At 45.8% G+C, this 24,274-nt stretch overlaps 1 pseudogene; it reads right to left on the bottom strand.

Moving 5' to 3' along the window:
* Window positions 1–8,754: 8,754 nt before the first annotated feature.
* LOC122723870 overlaps window positions 8,755–24,274 on the bottom strand; it is a 101,243-nt pseudogene continuing 85,723 nt past the window's right edge.

Below are 24,274 nucleotides of genomic sequence, written 5' to 3'. Positions count from 1 at the left end.
AATTATTTCGATTTGATTCGATTTTAATAAATAAAAATAAAAAAATAAATTAAATCGATTAGTAATAATAATATATTATTTTTAATAATATTGAGAGATTATATGAAATTAAGATTAAATTTTAATTAAATTTTAAAATATTAAAAATAAAAAGTAAAAAATAAAAAAATTATTAAAAATTTAAAGCGATCAAATCGAATTGAATCGAATCAAATCAAATCAATTCAGTTTAATTTAATTTTTTATCAAAATCGATTCGATTTGATTTTTATAAAATAATAAAATTTTCATTTTCATTTTATTCACTTCAGTTTAATTTAAAATTGAACTGACCGAATACTCACTCTATAACAGGGTCATTCTTATACAAATTTAAAAAAAAAAAATGGTTAAAATTTTTTAGATCAACCTGATTTATTATAAATTTAGGAGATATTAAAGTTGATTTTATCTATTTTTTTATATATAAACTATTTATTTATGCCTTTAAAGTGGCTTGAATCTTTCAATGAACTAAATATTTAGTTTATTTCAATTCAAGATAATAAGCATCTTGCTTAATCACCCTAATCAATGAATTCTCTAAAATTTCATATCTCTATTCCGCAAGAATTAATAAAAGTTTATCATTATAAATAAATTTGGCTTAATCGAATACTGAATTAAATTATATATATATATATATATGGAAGTTTATTTATGGATAATTTTTACTTATAATTATCAAATTTAAATTTTTAATTTACTTTAAAAAATAATTAATATTTAAATATTTATCTAAAATAATTATTCGAGTTAATTGTCAATAAATTTTTCGATAAAATGTATGTATAATATATCCCACGTGATTCACAAAATTTTAAAAGTAAATTTTTATCATGTCAAAAAATAAAATTATTTTATATATTTTCAAACTTAACCTCTCATATTTTGCAAATTCATTTCACTTACATCTCAAAAGAAGATAAGGAAAGAAAAGGAAAGTGTAACGACCCGAAAATCGGATTGCTACCGGCGCTAGGATCCAGATCGGCTTAAGGCCGCCGGGACCCGTAGCAAGCCTGACATAGAACCTGTAAACCTGTATAATCCCATACATGATAAACAATCATACATAAAAATTAAAACTTTTCTTTCATTCATTCTTCATACACCAAACTCAACCTGTGCATGCACTAACATAATCATAAACTTGACCCCTCAGTGGGATCTCATCAATGCCCCAATGGGCGACACATCATAAGTTGAGTTGGTTAAACATAAACATCAATAGACATTAAGATCATGTATCAACAAGGGATTACAATACTCATAGGGTCAAGCACAACTATAACCTCAATATACCTCATTACATAACATACTGAAATCTCTTACATTACATCATAGTACAATTGTCATGTCCACAATCTAACTTATTACATATACATACTTCAAAACTCTGGCTAACCTCCTGGTCTACCCTGTACCTGCACATCTGGGGTTAGGGGAGAGGGGTGAGCTACACAGCCCAGTGAGCAGAATAGTAAAACATTTAAAACATATGATAACATGAAATGCATCACATCACAGCTAATCACATCAAGGATGAATTTGTCACCAATAGTCCCCTATATGGACCAACTGTGCCAGGGGCGTAGAATGGGCCTCACTGGTCTTTCTCTTACATAACATAACATAACATGGTCCAACTGTGCCAGGGGCGTAGAATGGGCCTCACTGGTCTTTCTCTTACATAGTGCCAGGGGCGTAGAATGGGCCTCACTGGTCTTCCGTACCATATCATCATCATCATAGCATAGGGGGACTAATGGATCATTCAACATCCATCCACATCATCAAACATAATATGCAATGCAACATATTCGTGAGTCTAATGCAATACCCTATTATCTCATGGCATTCATGATGCGTGAATCATGCTAAACTGATTTATTTATTTAAAAGCATAAGAGTTATCCCACTCACCTCTGGATAGCTCTGACCAGACACTGGGGCAACAGACTCACTGCTGGGGTCCTCGGTTCCTCGGGTCCGAACCTACACAGGTGGACTCAAATGAGGGACCAAACATACTAGAACATAACTCTAAAAACATCCCCCAAAAACCCCCTAAAACATCACAAAACATCCATGCAAAACATGCAAAGGAAGGCTGGACAGGGCAGGTTCGGCGGCACCTTCGGCGGCCGAAAATCCCTCCAGAGCCGAAAGTCAGGCACTTTCGGCGGCACCTTCGGCGGCCGAAAGTCCCAGACAGAGACGAAAGTCTCTTTTCGGGGGCAAGCTTCGGCAGCCGAATGCTGCCTCCACAAGGGGGTTCGGCGGCCGAAAGTTCCTTCGGCTGCCGAACCTAGTTTCTCCCAAATGGGCAGAAACTTGGCTCAAATGAACCTCTTGCCTCCCAAAACCTCAAATCAAGCATAAACTGGTTCTAAAACATGCATACATATCATACATCACACCTAGGGGTCTCAAACTATCAAATACCCCAACTACAACACTTCAAACATGCCACATTGTTCAAAAACATAACATTTGCTCAAAAACTCATACAACCCTAAACATGCCATTCTACCCCGTAAAACAACTTAAAACTTACTTAAAACATACAATGAGCTTAAGATCGGCTCTTACCTCTTGATGATAGAGAGAGAGGCGACCTAAACTCGTAGATCCAAGCAAATGAGTTCCTGAGTTCCCAAAGCTCCAAAACTTGTCTTAAATGCTCAAAACTTGCAAAGTGAGGTGAAAACTCAAGAAAAATGGAGGAGATTTGGAGAAAGAACACAAGATCTGGGGAGAGGGAGGTCAGAAGCTAGCTGTGGCCGAAAATGGGAGAAAGCTTGCCCATTTCGGCTAAGTGACCCATTTATAGGTGGCTGGCCAGGCCACGTTCGGGGGCCGAAAGTGCTTCCGCATGCATGCCATGTTCGGCGACCGAACTTGAGTTTCGGCGGCCGAACCTGGACTTCCCTCACTCATGCTTTCGGGGGCCTAACGTGCCTCCAAAATGCATGCATGTTCGGCGGCCGAACTTGACTATCGGCGGCCGAACCTGGGTTTTCCTCCAAGGATTTTTCATGCAAAAACTCATTTAATTTTCATTCAAAATCATCAAAAACCTTAAAACATCTCATGAAAACATGGTTTTACCCTTCTAGAGGTCTCTGACATCCGAGATTCCACCGGATGGTAGGAATTCTGATACCGGAGTCTAGCCGGGTATTACATTCTCCCCCCCTTAAGAACATTCGTCCCCGAATGTTCCTCAACTAGCACATGCATAGCAAACAACATAACATACATACATAAACACATAAAGATCTAACCTTAAAAGAGATAAGGGTATTGCCGGAGCATGGACTCCCGTGTCTCCCATGTGCACTCTTCCATATTGTGGTGGTTCCATAGGACTTTCACCATCGGGATTTCCTTGTTTCTCAGCTTTCTGATATGGGTGTCTATGATCCGCACTGGCTGCTCAACATAGGTGAGATCCTCTTGGATCTCCACATCAGGCTCACTAAGAACCTTGCCCGGATCTGACACAAACTTCCTCAACATTGAAACATGGAAAACCGGATGGATTCTTGCCATTGAAGCAGGCAAATCTAGCTTGTACGACACATTCCCAATCTTCTGCAAGATTTCGAAGGGTCCGATGTATCGTGGGGCTAGTTTACCTTTCTTCCCAAAGCGAACCACTCCTTTCATTGGAGACACCTTCAGCAATACCAGATCCCCCTCCTGAAACTCTACCTGTCTTCTGCGGATGTCTGCATAACTCTTCTGTCTGCTTGCAGCAGTCTTGATTCTCTCTCTGATTATGGGTACCACCCTGCTGGTGATCTCCACTAGCTCAGGCCCTGCCAAGGCCTTTTCTCCAACTTCCTCCCAGCAAACAGGTGACCTGCACTTCCTCCCATATAAAGCTTCATATGGAGCCATCCCGATGCTAGCATGATGGCTGTTATTGTAGGCAAACTCCACCAAAGGTAGATGCTGCCTCCAAGAACCGCCAAAGTCCAGCACACACATTCTAAGCATATCCTCGATAGTCTGGATGGTCCTTTCGGACTGTCCGTCCGTCTGGGGGTGGAAGGCAGTACTGAAATCCAACCTAGTACCCATGGCATTCTGCAGACTCCGCCAAAACCTGGAGGTGAACTGGGGCCCTCTGTCCGACACTATCGAAACCGGAACCCCATGCAGCCTGACGATCTCATCCACATATACCTGCGCCAACTTGTCCACAGAGTAGCCACTCCTGACAGGGATGAAGTGAGCAGATTTGGTGAGTCTGTCCACAATCACCCATATGGAGTCCAATCTGTTGGACGCCGCCGGTAACCCCACTACGAAGTCCATAGCTATATTCTCCCATTTCCACTCTGGAATAGGTAGCGGGTTAAGCATTCCAGCCGGCTTCTGATGTTCCAGCTTCACCCTCTGACACACTTCGCAGGCTGACACAAACTGTGCCACTTCTTTCTTCATCGCTGGCCACCAATAAACTTTCTTCAAATCTTGATACATCTTGGTGGCTCCGGGGTGAACGCTGTATCTTGCATTATGAGCCTCCCTCATAATGTCTCCTTTTAGCCCTATGTCATCTGGTACACACAATCGACTCCCATAGCGAAGGATCCCCTTACTGTCAAATCTGAACTCACTGTCCTTGCCTGACTGAACAGTCCTGGCAATCTTCACTAACTCTGGGTCCTCATACCGTTTCTGAGCCACTTGCTCCAGAAACACAGGTGTCACTCTCATCTGGGCCACTAAAGCACCGGTACCAGACAACTCTAACTGTAGTCCTTCATCAATGAGCTTGTAAAACTCCTTCACCACGGGTCTCCTCTCTGCCGATATGTGGGATAGACTGCCTAGTGACTTCCGGCTTAGGGCGTCTGCCACGACATTCGCCTTACCCGGATGGTACTGAATCTTGCAATCATAGTCACTCAGCAGCTCTACCCATCTCCTCTGTCTCAAATTCAAATCTCTTTGACTCAGGATGTACTGCAGGCTCTTATGATCCGTAAAGATCTCACATTTAACCCCATAGAGGTAGTGCCTCCACATCTTGAGTGCAAAGATTACTGCTGCCATCTCCAGGTCATGTGTGGGGTAATTCAACTCATGCTTCTTCAGCTGCCTAGAAGCATAAGCGATCACCCTCTCATTCTGCATTAGCACACAACCCAGTCCCACACGGGACGCATCACAAAAGACTGTAAAGTCCTCATCACTAGATGGCAAAGCTAAAACTGGTGCTGAAGTCAACCTCTTCTTAAGCTCTTCAAAACTCTCCTCGCACTGGTCGGTCCACAGAAACTTCTGATTCTTCCTGGTTAGTCTGGTCAGAGGAGCTGCTATTTTCGAGAAGTCCTGAACGAACCTCCTGTAGTAACCTGCCAAACCCAAGAAACTCCTGATCTCCATCACTGAAGTGGGTCTAGGCCAGTTAGCCACAGTTTCTGTCTTCTTGGGGTCTACCTCAATCCCATTCTCCGACACTACATGCCCCAAGAACGAAATGCTCCTCAGCCATAACTCACATTTAGAGAACTTGGCATACAAGCCATGTTCCCTCAAGGTCTGCAAGACCAACCGCAGATGATGGGCATGCTCCTCTGCATTCCTGGAATACACTAAGATATCATCTATGAAGACAATAACAAAGTGATCCAGGTACTGGCTAAACACTCTGTTCATGAAGTCCATGAATGCTGCAGGGGCGTTAGTTAACCCGAACGGCATTACAAGGAACTCAAAATGCCCATATCTGGTCCTGAAAGCCGTCTTTGGCACATCCTCATCTCTAATCCTCAACTGGTGGTACCCCGATCTCAGATCTATTTTGGAGAAACAACCTGCTCCGGCTAGCTGGTCAAATAGATCGTCGATCCTTGGCAGAGGGTACTTGTTCTTGGTAGTGACTTTGTTCAACTGTCTGTAGTCGATACAAAGTCTAAGGGATCCATCCTTCTTTCTCACGAACAAAACTGGTGCACCCTAAGGTGAAGTGCTCGGTCGGATGAAGCCCTTTTCTACCAACTCTTGCAACTGTTCCTTCAACTCTTTCAATTCTGCTGGCGCCATCCTGTAGGGAGGGATAGAGATCGGTCGGGTTCCAGGCATCAATTCTATCTCGAACTCTATCTCCCTATCAGGTGGTAAACCTGGCAGCTCGTCTGGGAAGACGTCTAGAAACTCTCTAACCATTGGCACCGAGGCGGGCTCTCTAACCTGACTGTTAAGCTCTCTCACATGAGCCAAATACCCCTGACATCCCCTCCTAAGCAACCTACGAGCCTGAAGAGCTGATATCAGACCTCTAGGTGTACCCCTCTTGTCTCTTCTGAAGACAACCTCAGACCCATCCTGACCTCTGAACCTGACTACCTTGTCCCTGCAGTCCAAGGTAGCACCATGGGTAGATAACCAGTCCGTCCCTAGAATGACGTCAAAATCTGTCAAGTCTAGAACCACAAGGTCGGCGGACATGCATCTTCCCTCAACAAACACAGGACTACACTGGCAGACTGACTCTGCCACTGATGGATCACACTTGGGTCCACTGACCCAGAGAGGACACTCTAACTCAGAGATCATCAACCCTAACCTCTGGACGGCTCTCGGTGTAACAAAAGAATGAGATGCACCAGGGTCCATCAAGGCATACACATCTGAACAACCAATGACTAAATTACCTGCCACCACGGTGTTAGATGCATCTGCCTCCTGCTGAGTCATCGTGAAGATCCGTGCTGGAGCTGATGGACCTTCACCTCTAAAACCCGCTGAAGAAGAGGCTGCCCCTCTCCCTCTGCCTCTGCCACTGGCCTGAGTCATGGCTGGAGCTGCTGGCTGAGCCACACTACCAGAAGCTGCCTGCTGAGACTGTGCCCCAAAAGCTGCCCTAGGACACTCCCGAGCCATGTGTCCCTCTTGCCCGCATCTGAAGCAGGCTGCTGTCCCAGCCCGACAAACTCCCCTGTGTAGCCTACCACACTTTGCACAAACTGCATTATCAGCACCAGAGCTTGAGCCGCTCCCTAGTCCCAGACTGGACTTAACCTTGTTCCAAAACTTGTTCTTCTTTGGCTTCTTGGTGGTACTGTTCCACCTCTTGCTGCCTGAAGCTGCTGCACTAAAAGAAGAAGAGCCTGGGGTCTTAGAACCAGAAGGCTGTGCCACTGACTGTTTAACTGTTCCCTGAACGATGGCACTGGCCTCCATTTTCCGGGCCATATCCACTATGGCATGGAAGCTCTCCCTATCTGCTGACTGGATCAAGGAGGAATATCTGGAGTGGAGTTTCATGATATACCTCCTTGACTTTTTCTGATCCGTGTCAAGGCTTTGCCCTGAAAAAGGCAACAGCTCCAAAAATCTGTCTGTGAACTCCTCTACACCCATCTCATCAGTTTGCCTCAACTGCTCAAACTCAATCATTTTTAGCTCCCTCGAGCTATCGGGGAAAGCCCATCCCGCAAACTCGTTTGCAAACTCTTCCCAAGACATGCTATCCACTTTCGGGTTCACATAATTCTTGAACCACTCTCGTGCCTTCTTGCACTTAAGTGTGAACCCAGCCATCTGTATGGCTCTACTATCATCAGCCCCAATCTCATCTGTGATCACCTTGACCCTCTCCAGATACACAAACGGGTCATCCCCTTTTTCATACTGGGGAGCACCCAACTTCATATAGTCGGTCATCTTGACCTTGCTCCCACTGGCTGAGCTAGGTCTAGGAGGTTGGGTAACTGGGGCTGCTGGTTCTGCTGGGGAAGGAGGTGCAGCATCCCCTGGGGTAGGGTTTGCTGGATTTGGATAATAAGGTGGGGGTGGATACATTGGGTACTGTGAATATGGTGGGTAGTAAGGTGGGTATGGCATCTGTGTGGGATAAGGGCTAAAGCTGTGGTAGTCCGATGTGCCTCCCATCGAATACCCAGGGTTTTGTGAGAAGGGTGGGTAGTAAGGTGGCTAAACAAATCCCGAGGCCTGAGTGCCTCCTTGGGATTCTCCCATTCCTTCTTCTGACATACTGACTCCCAGACTGCCATCCCTCCTCTGCTCTATATCCATATCATCCCCCATGTCCTCGGACGCTCCTCCCTGAACTGTTCCTCTAACTGATCTACTTCTTCCTGATCCAAAGACCTTCTAGGGTCTCTTACTGCTCTATCTCTGTTAGACCTACTAGACATTGCCCTAGGCAATGCTGGAGGACGGGCGCTCGTGCCCTCATCCTCAGGTGGTACTCCAGTCAATCTTGCTGATCGACGAGTTCCTCTCATCCTGTTTTCTGAAAAACAGTACACATCACATAAACATTAGCATCATATGGTTCATGTGGGCACACATGAACCCGCATCACACATCATAGCATATCATTCATATCATAGCATACCACATCATCATATAAGGCAGGACTCCACATCCTATCCTAGTGGACATGACCTTTCCTACGATGCTTGACCTTCTATAACATCTATGAGCCCGACACTCTAGGTCCGACCATATGAACCTAGGGCTCTGATACCATTCTTTAACGACCCGAAAATCGGATTGCTACGGGTCCCGGCGGCCTTAAGCCGATCTGGATCCTAGCGCCGGTAGCAATCCGATTTTCGGGTCGTTACAGAAAGAGATCCATTTCACAGCAATAGAATTCTTAAAATTCTGTAAGCACATAAATTTATTAAGAAAATAAATAATAAAATAAAACCCATCAATCTCTTTCCACCTGGCTTCCTAGCCTATACATCTAGGAAATAATTTCTTAAAACGATTAAATTAAAAGTTGAAAAAAAAATTAAAAAATTACAAATAACTTGAGTAACCCATCATTGTAGATTGATGAGAAGAACTTGAAAACTTCATGAAATGATTTTTCAGTCTATCTTTCTCATACCCTTTATAAAGATCCTAAGACTCCCACATATGATCAAGAGGGCAAGACTTCTTGCCATCTAGTCTAACACAAGACTTCCCTTTCCTGCTTCAATGAAGCAAGCTAACTGGATTTAAATGTAATCACCGACAACTTTTTCTCACATTATTCTTGCCGAGTTTGTGCTGATTTCACAGGTAATCAAAAGCTTCTATATCACTAGTGAACACTAATAAAAATGGCGGTGATAATCGCTGGGTTCCTTCCCCTTTCAGACCGGGCCAGGGCCCATGATAGCGCAGGTCGGCCCAGAGCCTAGAGCGCCTCAAGAAAAGTCTGCCCACGGCAATGGACCGGACCTGAAGACATCAGCCGACTTGGGCCACCTTTGAGCCCAGAACTTGCTGTGTTGAAGCCAGCCCCATGATGGGACCCAAGAATGGATAGCAGGCTCGGTCTTTCCGCAGCCCTTCTTGCACGCGCTCTGGGGGGAATTAAATTACCGCCTGACATGAGTAAGGGGAACTGACATCACCGTACATACGGAGCTGAATGATAGAGACAGACGTCCCTGTAGCAGAGAGGCCATTAGACGTCATGGTGAAAAAAAGGAAAAGAATAAAGGGAAGGGCGCACCCTCCCCTCAAGCTAAGCTAAATCAACCATTGTAAATCTTATTTTTTCTCTGAATCACAGTGTATCAATTGGCGTCGTCTGTGGGAGCCGAAGAAGATCTTTTCGTCTCCAAAGTTTCCATTTTCATAACCCCCACTGAGATCCACAATGGCAAACAACAATGAATACCACGTTATTAACACTCCAAGTGACCCAAACCCTACCTAAGAAGGACAACAGTTCTCTTTTTCTAGTCTTGCAACTCCCATCAGCCAATCACCAACACTGATCAATCCCTCGCCAAGCTCGGCAGGAAACGCACCCCTACCAACCATATCCAACTAAGACCTTCAGGCCATGGCCCTCAAATTACAGAACACTGCCCAGTGGCTGGGGCAGATAATGCAGCAAAGACGCCTTGACACCCCGTCAAGTGCACCTCCAATAGCCGAAAGAGTCCAGACCAACGAACTCCAACCAACCTTTAACCAGCCAATTCCTCAACAGAGTAGCAGAGAGACAGGAGAAAGAAGCGGAAGAATTGATAGGGAAGAAGAACCGGTGGCCAGAGCTCACGGAAGAAGAATGAGAGAGCTTATAGAGAATGACGAAGTGGAGAGCTACTCCATGAGGACAGTTGGGAGATCAGAAAATGAAGAATGGAGAGAAGAATATCGCCCGGAGAAGAAACCTAGACAGGAGGAAGAAGGAGTAGATCAGAAGTTGCAAAAGATGAAGGAACAACTATTAGTTGAGTTGGGGGCCAAAGACCGCAGGCAGATCCTTTTGCCCACGACGTCACCATTCTCAGGATGGATTCAGTAGGAGACCATACCTAAAAAATTTATGATGCCACCCATGGTAGCATATGATGGTGTAGGGAACTCGAGAGAGCACATCCTTAGTTACAAAACTTTCATAGAGTTGCAGACCTTATCGGATGCCTTGATGTGCAAGGTATTCCCTACAACGCTTACAGGCCCAGCGAGAGCCTGGTTCAATAGCCTGGAGGCCGGGAGCATCAAAAGTTTCAGTGACCTCGCCAACATCTTTATCAGCCGGTTTATAGTAGGGGTACCGGCTGACAGAAAAACCAGTTACCTGGAGACTGTCAGGCAGAAGAAGAACGAGTCCTTAAGGGAATATGTAGCCCGTTTCAATACGGAGGCCCTACAGATACCCGAGCTAGATGAAGGAAGAGCCGTAGAAGCTATGCAGAAGGGGACCACATCCCCGGAGTTTTTTGGCTCGCTATGCCGGAAACCGCCCATTTCTTTGGTAGAACTGATGAAGAGAGCGGAAAAGTACATAAGGCAGGATGATGCCTTAACAACCAGCAGATTTGCTGAGGAAGCAACCGAAAGGAGAAAAGTACCGGAAGAAAGGAGGTCGGACAGACATGAAAGGAGGACGGACAGGCATGAGAAGAGATCGAATAGGGGGCCCGAGATAGACAAACAGCCCTGGGACAGAAGAGAGCAGAGGCCACCCCTACGGATCCCAGAAGCAATCACCCCCCTAAATGCCTCCAGAGCCGAGGTGCTTGTAGCAGTCCAGGACAAAGAATTTCTTCAGTGGCCCAAACCCATGAAGGCAGAAGCAAATTGGAGGGATCCTGACAAATATTGTCAGTACCACCGCACTCATGGCCACGATACTAATGACTGCTACCAGCTGATTAGTGAAATAGAAAAACTAATAAAGAGAGGCCACCTCTGAAACTTTGTGAAGAAACCTGAGGGAGAAAGACCTCAGCAAAACCCTGCAGTGGAAAAGCCCCGAAGGTTGGGAGCAAGGCTAGTCAATGATGGCTCTAGCGGGACCATCAATATGATTGTCGAAGGAACTGGAGGTAGGATGAGCAGAAGAGGGAAGAAGAGGAATAGTGATGAGGAGGGAAGCAGCAATGAAGTGATGCAGGTGGTGGGCCATTCCTCTGTAGTCATCTCTTTCTCCCTAGAAGATGCTCATGGCATCCAGATGCCTCACGACGATACTCTCGTCATTCAGGCTGTCATTCACAACTACCGAGTTAGGAATATCCTGGTCGACGACGAAAGCAAGGTGAATCTACTGCCATACAGAGTCTTCCAGCAGATGAGAATCACAGAAGATCAATTGGTAAGGGATCAAGCCCCAATAAAGGGAATTAGAGGAACTCCAATTGCTGTGGAAGGGAAGATAAAGGTGGCGCTGACCCTAGGAGAACCGCCCCAATCTCGAACCCACTACGCTATGTTTCTAGTGGTAAAGCTCCCCTTAAACTACAATGCAATATTGGGAAGACCTACTCTGTACGATTTTGAGGCCGTGACCAGCATCAGATACATGGCTATGAAGTTACCCACAGAAGCAGGAGTAGGGATAGTTCTAGGTCGGTAGGAAGAAGCAAGGGCGGTATACATAGCCACAGTGGCCGAGCCAAGCCCAACTGACGAGCAATGCGACCCAGAGGTCATGGAAGTCAGAGATGAGAAGATAGAGGCCAGGACAGAACCGGTAGAGGAGCTGGAAACCTTCCCCTTATCGAAAGCAGAAACAGATAAGGTTTTCAGTCTCAACACCAGCCTGACTAAAGAACAAAAGATAGAAGCCATGGCTTTGATCCGAAGTCACACCTCAAGCTTCGCTTGGAAGCCTTCTGACATGCCCGGGATAGACCCTGAGATAATGACCCACAAGCTGAACGTCCTTCCTGAGGCTAAGCCAGTAAAGCAGAAGAAGAAAGTAGTAGGGAAAGAGAAGCAACAAGCTACCAGGGAGGAGGTGCAAAAGCTAGATGAAGCAGGATTCATCAGGGAAGTAATGTACCTACAATGGTTGGCAAATCCTGTACTAGTTAAAAAGGCCAATGGCAAGTATAGGATGTGTATAGATTTTACTAACCTGAACCGGGCATGTCCCAAAGATTGTTACCCCCTCCCTGATATTAATAAAATGGTCGACTCCACGGCTGGTTTTGATTATATGTCGTCTTTGGATGCTATGTCTGATTATCATCAAATTCCAATGGACAGGTCAGATGAGGAGAAGACTTCGTTCATAACGGAGGATGGGACATATTGTTATAAGGCCATGCCGTTTGGGCTGAAGAACACAGGAGCAACCTATCAGAGACTAATGAACAAAATTTTCAAGAACCAGATAGGGAGAAACGTGGAAGTATATATGGATGACATGGTGGTGAAAAGTCAGACTTTCCAACAACACTTAGCAGATTTGAAAGAGGTATTTGAAGTGCTAGAACAGTACCGGATGAAGTTGAACCCAGCAAAGTGTGCCTTCTTCATCAGGGGAGGAAAATTCTTGGGGTACATGGTCAGTGACAAGGGAATCGAATCGAACCCTGAAAAGGTGGAAGCCATACTTAAAATGCATGAATCGACCTGTATAAGAGATGTGCAAAGGCTCACAGGGAGGGTGGTAGCACTTAACCGTTTTATGTCCAAATCTGCAGAGCGGTGTCTGCCATTCTTCAAGAAACTGAGAAAAGTTCCCAACTTTGAGTGGACCGAGGACTATCGAGAAGCTTTCAAGGAACTCAAACGGTACCTCAGTTCGCAGTACATACTCAGCAGCCCACTACCCGGAGAAGAGCTCCTGATCTATTTGTCCGCCTCAGAATAGGCCATCAGTGCAGTGTTAGTAAGAGAAGAAGGAGGAGAGCAGAAACCGATATTTTATGTCAGCAAGGTACTCAAGGATGCGGAAGTTAAATATTTAAGTATAGAGAAGGTGGAATACGCTTTCCTGTTAGCAGTGAGAAAATTCAGAGTGTACCTTGAAAGCCATCAAGGAATAGTGATGACAGATCAACCCTTAAAGAAGATTCTTCACAGGCCCGAAACGTCAGGACGGATGCTAGCTTGGTCTGTTGAAATTGGCCCATACTGCTTGGAATACTGACCTCGGACAAACATCAAGGCCCAAGCCCTTGCTGACTTCATAGCGGAGTGTTCCTTTAATGAAAAGCGAGGAAAATCCAATGAAGAAACGCCGAAAACGAGGGAAGAAAGGAGTAAATAGCCTTCGCAAGAATTTAGATGGAAGTTGTACGTGGATGGGGCATCCAGTGCTGGGGGCAGCGGTGCAGGAATAATGTTGAAGGGACCTGAAGGATTCAAAGTTTGTTATGCCCTGCGACTAGAGTTCAGTGCTTCCAACAATGCAGCGGAATACGAAGCCCTGATAAACGGAATGCTGATAGCAATGGAAGTAGGGGTAACAGACCTTGTGATAAACAGCGATTCCCAGCTGGTAATCAACCAGGTGACTGGAGCATACCAAGCAAGAGATCCCACTATGCAAAAATACCAGGCAAAGGTGAAAGCTGTAGAAGTTGAGCTTGACGAACAAGGAATTAAAGTGCGGTATCAGAGAATACCTAGGGAAGAGAATGAGGAGGCAGACTTGCTTAGCCGTTTGTCTAAAGAAGAATTAGAGCAACTCCCAAATGAGGTGTACTTGCAACATGTTAGCACACTGGCCTATGAGAAACCCACTGCGGTGATGGAAATCAGGGGAGAAAAGAACTGGATGACCCCATACCTGGAATATCTAAAAAAGGGGAAACTCCCGGAAGATAGAGCCGAGGCAAGGAAAATTGCAGCCCGAGCTGCCAATTACTAAGCAGTAAGGGGAACCCTGTACGGGAGAGGGAAGTCCAGCCCATGGCTTCGATGTGTAAGCCCGGAGGAAGCAACCAGGGTCATGGAAGAGATTCATCAAGGAATCTGTGGAGCTCACGAAGGAGCAGGAAAATTGGCGAACAAAATTTTCAGGCAAGGATACTACTGGCCCACAGTTAAGAAGGAGACGGAGGAATTCGTCAGAAAATGCGACGTGTGCCAAAGGTTCGCCAACGCAATTAACATTCCAGCCACCCCTCAATGCGGCATATCCAGTCCGTGGCCATTTTCACAGTGGGGAATTGACATCCTGGGTCCTTTCCCCAAAACCACAGGACAGAAGAAATTTGTAGTAGTGGCTGTGGAGTATTTTTCGAAATGGCCAGAAGCCGAAGCAATCCCCATTATCACAACAAGAAAAATGATAGACTTTGTATGGGACAACATTATCTGCCGGTTTGGGATACCGAGGGTGCTTATATCAGACAACGGCAAGCAGTTCGACTGCAGGATCTTTAAAGAATTCACAAGAAATATGGGCATATGGCACAAATTCTCCTCGGTGTCCCATCCCCAAACTAACAGACAGACAGAGGTTACTAACAAAGCTATCCTCCAGGGACTGAAAAAGCGACTGGATGGAGCAAAGAAGAATTGGGTAGAAGAACTCAACAGCATCCTGTGGGCAATTCGGACCGCCCCACGAATGCCAACGAAAGAGACACCTTTTGCACTAGCATTTGGAACTGAAGCAGTGGTTCCCATTGAGCTGCAGGTTCCCACTCATCGAGTCTAGTTCAACAATGAAGACAGTAACAACGATAGGCTGAGAAGCAACCTAGACGCCCTAGAAGAAATCAGGGAGGAAGCACAAATCAGAACCGCGGCTTACCAACAGAAAGCAACTCGCTACTACAATCAAAGGGTCAGAGAAAAGAGTCTGAAGGTAGGAGACCTAGCGCTAAGAAAGCTAGAGGCCACAGGAAAGAGAGCGGCAATAGGAAAGCTAGCACCAACCTAGGAAGGTCCTTTCAGAGTAACCAAGGTGGTCAAGCCAGGCGTATACCGAATTGAAGATATGCAAGGGAATCCAGAGCCTCACTCATGGAACATCCAACATTAGAAAAGGTACTTCCCTTGAAATATATTCAATGTAATATGAACGCTCGTATTTAGAACAATGTGAATAAAGTAGACCACACAATTCGGATTTTCTGGCGCCGTCAATTACTTGCTTTATTTTTCCTTAAAGAAAAAATAACAGGCATTAAAAAGAGGAAAAGAAGACCTCAGTGAGGCAGGTGACCGGGCTCAGAAAATGACCCCGGCGCCACAAAACCGGCTGAGATGACGAAGCGATATTAAGGCTAAAGTGCCTGAATCTTGCGCAAGACCTCAGTGAGGTAGGTGACCGGGCTCAGAAAATGACCCCGGTGCCACAAAATTGGCTGAGATGACGAAGCGACAGTAAGGCCAAAGTGCCTGAATCTTACGCAAGACTTTAGTGAGGTAGGTGACCGGGCTCAAAAAATGACCTCGGCGCCACAAAACCGGCTGAGATGACGAAGCGACAGTAAGGCCAAAGTGCTTGAATCTTGCGCAAGACCTCAGTGAGGTAGGTGACCGGGCTTAGAAAATGACCCCGGCGCCACAAAACCGGCTGAGATGACGAAGCGACAGTAAGGCCAAAGTGCCTGAATCTTGCGCAAGACCTCAGTGAGGTAGGTGACCAGGCTCAGAAAATGACCCCGGCACCACAAAACCGGCTGAGATGACAAAGCGACAGTAAGGCCAACGTGCCTGAATCTCGAAGCAAACCTAAAAAACTAAAAAGGGAAGAATCAAACCCGAAAAAGCTGAATCCGAGCTAAAGCCGTATAAAACTAAACTCAAGAAAAATTAAACCATAGATAGAGCAAAGCCAAAAGGAAAAGAAAAAACAATAGGCAAGGCAAGGCAAACATAATGACGAGAATTGAAGTCCGATCTCAACACAAGCCTAGGACACTTTAAGAAGCAAAGGCTGATAAACAAACTCATAAGCTCTCGGAACAATGAAGCCCAGGGTCAAGACAGGCCCATAGCATACAAAGTCAAGCAAGACAAAAATAAGTGAACCAAAGAAACATGGCCCCACACCAAGAGACTCGCAATCACAGAACATGCAGTTAGGCAAATAGAGCCCAAAAGACAAGTTCCCAGCTTAAGACACTCGGAGAATGTTAGTCCAGAAGGCCGAGCTCATCACCTCGCTGGAGCAGACAGTCCAAAAATGTAACGACCCCAAAATGGACCGTCACCGGCGCTAGGATTCAGGTCGGCTTAAGGCCGCCAGAACCCGTAGCAAGCAAAACTTGGTTCCATTGACCTGTAACACAATAAACCACACAACATTCGTGAGAAACTCATATCTCCTACCCTCTAGAGGATTCTGACATCCCGGAGTCCACCGGACGACAAGAATTCCGGTGCCGGACTCTAGCCGGGTATTACAAAAAACATTTTAAGTATAATCCAGGTACTCTGCTTATTAGTCTAACAAAATTCAATAATTTAAAAACATCTGGTTTGAAAGTTTTTATAAACCAAGTTAGCGTAGCCATCGAGTAAGAAAAGCAAGGTTTGGAAAGTTCGAACAAATTAGTGAAATGAATATGTAACGACCCGGAAACCGGACTGCTACCGACGCTAGGATTCAGATCGACTTAAGATCGTCAGAACCCGTAGCAAGCCTACTATGCATCCTGTGTACCTGATAAAATCCCATACATGAACATACATTTTCATAAAAATTTTAAACTTTTCGTATACCAAGCTCGACCTATGCATTCATCATAAACTGTATACATAAAACCCACACTAGAGCCCTCATCAAATGCTCTAGTATGGTTATCATTACATACATCAAGCTTGGTTTAACATAACTCATCATAAAAACATGTTCATTGGGATGAACAAACATAAACTAGGGCAAAGCACAAATCTAATCCATTACATATTACATGTCCGCTACTAATCTATTACATGATCATATACCAGCCTCTAGCCGACCTCCCGAGCTATTCTTGACCTGCAAACCTGAGGTTAGGGGAAAGGGATAAGCTACAAAAGCCTAGTGAGCAGAACAGTAAAAACAATTTAATAAACATATGCTCTCATGAAATGCATCACAACAAAAAACAATACACATCAAAGATGGACTTGTCACCAGTAACCCTCTACATATCCAATGTGCCCGGCCCTCGACGGAGTTCCTCAGGACTTTCGCTTAAATATAACATAACATATCCAACTGTGCCAGGGGCGTAGAATGGGCAGCCCTAGTCTTTCCCTTACATAGTGCCAGGGCGCGTAGAATGGGCAGCCCTGGTCTTCCGTATCCGTATCATATCATAACCTGCTCGAGGGCTAGTGGGTCATCCAACATCCATCCACATCAACAATAAATTATGCAGTGCATCATATTCGTGGATTCTAATGCAAAATACCCTAGTACATAACATGGCATTCGTGATGCATGAACATGCTTAAAAGTTTAGTTGCCTTAAATTATAGTTCAGTTCTACTCACCTCTGGCTGACGTTTTACTGACAATGGAGCAGCTGACTCACTACTGGCTTCTGCGGTCTCTCGGGTCCAAACTTACACAGGTGGACTCAAATGAGGGACCAGACAAAACTCTAATAAGACTCTAAACAACTCTCCAAAAACCCCCTAAAACATCATAAAACATGCACACAAAACAAGCAAAGGAAGGCTGGGCAGGGGACATTCGGCGGCAGGTTCGACGGCCGAAAGTCTCCACAGATCCGAAAGTCACCAACCTTCGGGGGTAGGTTCGGCGGCTGAAACTCCCTTCCAGATCCGAAAGTCCATTCTTTCGGGGGCCGGTTAGGCGACCAAAGACTGCCTCTACAGGTAGGTTTGGCGGCCGAATCTTGCTTCTGTAATAGCCCGGTCCTTTCACCGGCACTGTTACCGTTCACGGCCCAGGGCTATCCCTCGCCTGGCCTGTGCCACCTCGGGCTTTCCACTGGCGTCGTGAACAGCTCTTAACATCCATTCACCCTCACGGGTTCCTGGCAGGATTTGTCCCCTTGGGTTCTCGCATCGCATCCTTCCCCAAGTGGATTTGGCCCAAATTTTTCTTTGGAAATTAGGTCGCCTCCCCCACTACTTGAACCCTTGACCTCCCACTTTAAGGGAATAGTCTGGTGAGAGTGAGTACCAATTGTTCCAATATTCTGTAACGACCCGAAAATCGGACCGCTACCGGCGCTAGGATCCAGGTCGGCTTAAGGCCGTCGGGACCCGTATGTAACGACCCGAAAATCCGGACCGCTACCGGCGCTAGGATCCAGATCGGCATAAGGCCGCCGGGAACCGTAGCAAGCCTGGCATAACCTGTAATCCTGTTTAATCCCATACATGATCAACAATACTCATAAACCTGTAAACATTCTCATATAACAACCAAGCTCAACCTGAACATAAACATAAACATAACATAAACCTCCACTGGAGCCCTCATCAAAATGCTCCAATGGGGTATCTCATCATACATAAGCTTGGCTGAAACATAACCTCATATCTCATATCATAAAGACCATGTACATACAAGTGGGATTAACAATCTGCATTGGTCAAGCACAACTCTATCCTCGATATTCAAATTACATAACATAACTTAAAACACTTTTACATTATATCATAATACAATTGTCATGTCCACAATCTAACTATTACATAAACATATCTTCCATACTCTGGCTAACCTCCTGATCTACCCTGCACCTGCACATCTGGGGTTAGGGGAGAGGGGTGAGCTATAAAGCCCAGTGAGCAGAATAGAGAAAACATATATTAAATATTTCATGCTTCCATGAAATGCAACACATCACAAACATATCACATAAGGATGGTATTGTCACCTATAGTCCTCAACATAGTCCAATCGTGCCAGGGGCGTAGAATGGGCCTCACTGGTCTTTCTCTTGCATACATAGCATAACATAACATTCCAATATGCCAGGGGCGTAGAATGGGCCTCACTGGTCTTTCTCTTAACATAGTCCAGGGGCGTAGAATGGGCCTCACTGGCAATCCATACCGTATCATCATCATATCATACCATAGGAGGACTAGAGGATCATCCAATAGCCAATCCGCATCCACATCATATTATGCAATGCAACATATTCGTGAATACTAATGCAAACAACCTAAAATATCACATGGCATATATGATGCATGAACATGCTCCAAAAAGTTATATTTCATTTATTTATTTAAAAACTTAAGGTTCATTCCACTCACCTCTGGCTGAAGCTCTACAGACTCTAAAGCAGCTATCTCACTGCTGAGGTCCTCGGTTCCTCGGGTCCGAACCTACACAGGTGGACTCCAATGAGGGACCAATCACACATAAACATAACTCTGATAAACTCCCCAAAAACCCCCTAGAACATCCTGAAATAATCATAGAAATACATGCATGAAATGGCTGGACAGGGCACTTTCGGCGGCAGGTTCGGCGGCCGAAAGTCCCTCCAGAGCCGAAAGTCAGACACTTTCGGCGGCACCTTCGGCGGCCGAAAGTCCCAGACAGAGACGAAAGTCTCTTTTCGGGGGCAACTTCGGCAGCCGAATGCTGCCTCCATAAAGGGGGTTCGGCGGCCGAAAGTCACTTCGGCGGCCGAACCTGAGCTTCTCCCGAAGGGCAGAAACTCAGCTCCTCTATGCGCATTTTGCCTCCCAAGCTCAAATCATGCAAAAACTAGTTCTAAAACATGCATACCTCACATACATCACACCTAGGGGTCTCAAACCATCATATACCCCATCTACAACACTTCCAACAACACATAAACAAGCTACATTGTTCATCAAAGCATCAAAACCCACAAACTCAACATATACCCTAACATGCATTTCTACCCATAGATCTTGCATAAAACTTAGTTAAAACACATAAGGAGCTTAAGATCGGCTCTTACCTCTTGAAGATCGAGAGAGAGACGACCTAAACTTGGAGATCCACAAAAATGAGCTCCTGAGTTCCCAAAGCTCCAAAACTTGTTTTAAAAGCTCAAAACCTTCAATGCAAGCTCAAAACTTAAGAAAAATGATGGGGATTTGGAGGAAGAACAAAAGATTTGAGAGAGGGAGGTTAGAGGCTAGCTGTGGCCGAAAATGGGAGAAAACTCACCCATTTCGGCTAAGTCCCCATTTTTATAGGTGGCTGGCCAGACCACGTTCGGGGGCCGAATGTGCCTCCGAATCCATGCAATGTTCGGCGGCCGAACTTGACTTTCGGCGGCCGAACCTGGACTTCCCTCACTCATGCTTTCGGGGGCCTAAAGCACTCCCGAAGCGCATGCAAGTTCGGCGGCCGAACCTGACTTTCGGCGGCCGAACCTGAGTTTTCCTCCAAAGACTTTTCATGCAAAACTCTTTTAAAATCATATTTAAAATCATCAAAACATGAAAACATTTCATGAAAACATGCTTTTACCCTTCTAGAGGTTTCCGACATCCGAGATTCCACCGGACGGTAGGAATTCCGATACCGGAGTCTAGCCGGGTATTACATTCTCCCCCCCTTAAGAACATTCGTCCCCGAATGTTCCTCAACTAGTACATGCATAGTAAAACAACATAACATACATATAAAACACATAGGGACTAACCTTAAAAGAGGTGGGGATATTGCTGGAGCATGGACTCCCGTGTCTCCCAGGTACATTCCTCCAAATTGTGGTGGTTCCACAGGACTTTAACCATCGGGATTTCCTTGTTCCTCAACTTTCTGATCTGAGTGTCTAGGATCCGCACTGGCTGCTCAACATAGGTGAGATCCTCTTGAATCTCCACATCAGGCTCACTAAGAACCTTACTCGGATCTGACACGAACTTTCTTAACATGGAAACATGGAAAACCGGATGGATTCTTTCCATAGATGCAGGCAAGTCCAGCTTGTACGATACACTCCCAACCTTTTGCAAGACTTCAAAGGGTCCGATGTACCGTGGAGCCAGCTTACCTTTCTTCCCGAACCGAACCACTCATTTCATAGGAGACACCTTAAGCAATACCAGATCTCCCTCCTGAATGTCTACCTGTCTCCTGCGAATGTCTGCATAACTCTTCTGCCTACTCATAGCAGTCTTGATCCTTTCTCTGATAATGGGTACCACCCTGCTGGTGATCTCAACAAGCTCAGGCCCTGCTAAGGACCTCTCTCCAACTTCTTCCCAACAGACAGGTGATCTGCACTTCCTCCCATACAAAGCTTCATATGGAGCCATCCCTATGCTAGCATGATGACTGTTATTGTAGGCAAACTCCACCAAAGGTAGATGCTGCCTCTAAGAACCGCCAAAATCCAGCACACACATTCTGAGCATATCTTCTATGGTCTGGATGGTCCTCTCTGACTGTCCATCAGTCTGGGGATGGAAGGCAGTACTGAAATCTAACCTGGTACCCATAGCATTCTGCAGACTTCGCCAAAACCTGGAGGTGAACTGGGGCCCTCTATCTGACACTATGGATACCGGGACCCCATGCAGTCTGACAATCTCATCAACATACACCTGCGCTAACTTATCCACAGAGTAGTTGCTCCTAACTGGAATGAAGTGAGCAGATTTGGTGAGTCTGTCCACAATCACCCATATGGAGTCTAGTCTGTTGGACGTTGCCGGTAACCCCACTACAAAATCCATGGTGATATTCTCCCATTTCCACTCTGGAATCGGCAGTGGGTTAAGCATTCCAGCCGGCTTCTGATGTTCCAGCTTCACCCTCTGACATACTTCGCAGGCTGACACAAACTGTGCCACTTCTCTCTTCATAGCTGGCCACCAATACACTCTCTTCAGATCCTGATACATTTTGGTGGCTCCTGGGTGAACACTGTACCTTGCATTATGAGCTTCTCTCATAATGTCTCCTTTTAGCCCTATGTCATCTGGTACACACAATCGACTCCCATAGCGGAGGATCCCCTTATCATCAAACCTGAACTCTTCATTCTTGCCTGACTGAACAGTCCTGGCAATCTTCACTAACTCTGGGTCCTCGTGCTGTTTCTGAGCCACCTGCTCCAGAAACACAGGTGTCACTCTCATCTGGGCTATCAAAGCACCTGTACCAGACAACTCTAACTGTAGACCTTCATTCATGAGCTTGTAAAACTCCTTCACCACTGGTCTCCTCTCTGCCGTGATGTGGGATAAACTGCCAAGTGATTTCCGGCTCAAGGCGTCCGCTACTACATTAGCCTTACCCGGATGATACTGGATCTTGCAATCATAGTCACTGAGCAGTTCTACCCATCTTCTCTGTCTCAAATTCAAATCTCTCTGACTCAAGATGTGCTGCAGGCTCTTATGATCTGTGAAGATCTCACATTTTACCCCATAGAGGTAATGCCTCCACATCTTGAGTGCAAAGATTACTGCTGCCATCTCAAGGTCATGTGTGGGGTAATTCAACTCATGCTTCTTTAGTTGCCTAGAAGCATAAGCAATCACCCTCTCATTCTGCATAAGCACACAACCCAGTCCCACACGGGACGCATCACAAAAGACTGTAAAGTCCTCTCCACTAGATGGCAGAGCTAAAACTGGTGCTGAAGTTAACCTCTTCTTAAGTTCCTCAAAACTTTCTTCACACTGATCGGTCCATACGAACCTCTGGTTCTTTCTGGTCAATCTGGTTAGAGGAGCTGCAATCTTTGAGAAGTCCTGAACGAACCTCCTGTAATAACCAGCCAAACCCAAGAAACTTCTGATCTCTGTCACTGAGGTGGGTCTAGGCCAGTTAGTCACAGCCTCTATCTTCTTGGGGTATACTTCAATTCCGTTCTCTGACACTACATGCCCCAAGAACGAGATGCTCCTCAACCAGAACTCACACTTGGAGAACTTGGCATACAAGCCATGTTCCCTCAAGGTCTGCAGAACTATCCTCAGATGATGGGCATGCTCCTCTGCATTCCTGGAATACACTAAGATATCATCTATAAAGACAATAACAAAGTGGTCCAGGTACTGTCTAAACACTCTGTTCATGAGGTCCATGAATGCTGCAGGGGCGTTGGTCAGCCCGAACGGCATCACAAGGAACTCATAGTGCCCATATCTGGTCCTGAAAGCTGTCTTCGGTACGTCCTCTTCCCTTATCCTCAGCTGATGATACCCAGATCTCAGATCTATTTTGGAGAAACAACCCGCTCCTGCTAGCTGGTCGAATAGATCGTCGATCCTTGGCAATGGGTACTTGTTCTTGGTAGTGACTTTGTTCAACTGCCTGTAGTCGATACAAAGTCTAAGGGATCCATCCTTCTTTCTTACAAACAGCACTGGAGCACCCCAGGGTGAGGTACTCGATCGGATGAAGCCCTTGTCTACCAGTTCTTGCAACTGTTCTTTCAATTCTTTCAACTCAGCTGGTGCCATCCTGTAGGGAGGGATAGAGATCGGTCTAGTTCCAGGCATCAATTCAATCTCGAACTCTATCTCCCTAACAGGTGGTAAACCTGGCAACTCGTCTGGGAATACATCTAAAAACTCATTGACCACTGGCACTGCGGCGGGCTCTCTAATCTGACTGTCTAGCTCTCTCACATGAGCCAAATACCCCTGACATCCCCTCCTAAGCAACCTACGAGCCTGAAGAGATGAGATCAAACCTCTAGGTGTACTCCTCCTGTCTCCTCTGAAGACGACCTCTGATCCATCCTGACCTCTGAATCTGACTACCTTGTTCCTGCAGTCCAAGGTAGCACCATGGGTAGATAGCCAGTCCATCCCTAGAATGACGTCAAAATCTGTCAACTCTAGAACCACAAGGTTGGCGGACATGCATCTCCCCTCAACAAAAACTGGACTACACTGACAGACTGACTCTGCCACTGATGGATCACACTTGGGTCCACTGACCCAGAGAGGACACTCTAACCCAGAGACCATCAATCCCAACCTCTCTACGGCCCTCGGAGCAATAAAAGAATGAGATGCACCAGGGTCCATCAATGCATATACATCCAAACAACCAATGATGAGATTACCTGCCACCACGGTGTTGGATGCGTCTGCCTCCTGCTGAGTCATGGTG

The sequence above is a fragment of the Manihot esculenta genome, chromosome 6, assembly GCF_001659605.2.
Source record: "Manihot esculenta cultivar AM560-2 chromosome 6, M.esculenta_v8, whole genome shotgun sequence".
In the NCBI taxonomy this organism is placed as follows: domain Eukaryota; kingdom Viridiplantae; phylum Streptophyta; class Magnoliopsida; order Malpighiales; family Euphorbiaceae; genus Manihot; species Manihot esculenta.
This window is presented reverse-complemented; position numbering and strand designations above follow the sequence as displayed.